The 903-nt window shown below is 38.9% G+C and overlaps 1 pseudogene; it reads left to right on the forward strand.

Moving 5' to 3' along the window:
* LOC119591927 overlaps positions 1–903 on the forward strand; it is a 14157-nt pseudogene that overhangs the window by 9623 nt on the left and 3631 nt on the right.

Here is a 903-nt window from a genome sequence, read left to right on the forward strand (position 1 = left end):
TATTCTCAGTCTGACCGTTTACTTTGCTTGTTATAATGAACACTGTTCATACTTTTCCAAACTAATTATTGATTGATATAGAATTGTTACTTAACTAAAATAGAGTTACTTGTTTGATGAAAATAGAGTAAAAAAATGTTGTACATAAGACACAAAAAGACCATACGATTTGTTCAGGAAAAGAACATAAACAAGTGATATTCTTAAAAGACCAAAGTCCCGGTAACCCATCGGTAACAGGTGATGTACTATCACATAATGGTGACTAATCAGTGGCACTGGGTAACACCTTTACATCCATGAATCCATTCCCTTGATCACTAGGATGAGATCTCCCTTGCCAGCCATGAGCCACACAATCACCTAGGCAGAGACTGGCGTTCGCTTATGTACCCCAGTCCTTGTCGAACTTTACTCAAAAGTTTCCCATCATTATTAGGTCAATTCATAGATGGGTTACTGGTCACCCAATCAAGCCAAAAAGCCACAATTTAGGTGAAAATACACTCTTTCTGAAATTGATGCTCCAAATGTCCTTGAGCTGAACACTAGGTCTCTATTAGACTGCTTTGTGTTGCAATGTGTCTTATGTTAGGCACTTTTAAGACACTTATAAAAGATTTCTCATGGGTTTCACTGCTGCTGTTATGCAAGTGTCATGTTATTATACGTATGCAATTAATTTTTTATATTATTTTAATGGCTTCATTTGTCCCAGGTCAAGCTATGGGTCTTTCCTGAGGGCACAAGGAGTATGGCAGATGAGATGCTGCCATTCAAAAAGGGCGCATTCCACCTCGCTATTGAGGGGCAGCTACCCGTCCTTCCTGTTGTTTATTCATCCTACAGAGGTTTTCTCAATCATCCGTTCAAGATTTTCAACCCAGCAAGTCTCAAGGCTTT

Source organism: Penaeus monodon, chromosome 29 (assembly GCF_015228065.2).
Source record: "Penaeus monodon isolate SGIC_2016 chromosome 29, NSTDA_Pmon_1, whole genome shotgun sequence".
Lineage (NCBI taxonomy): Eukaryota > Metazoa > Arthropoda > Malacostraca > Decapoda > Penaeidae > Penaeus > Penaeus monodon.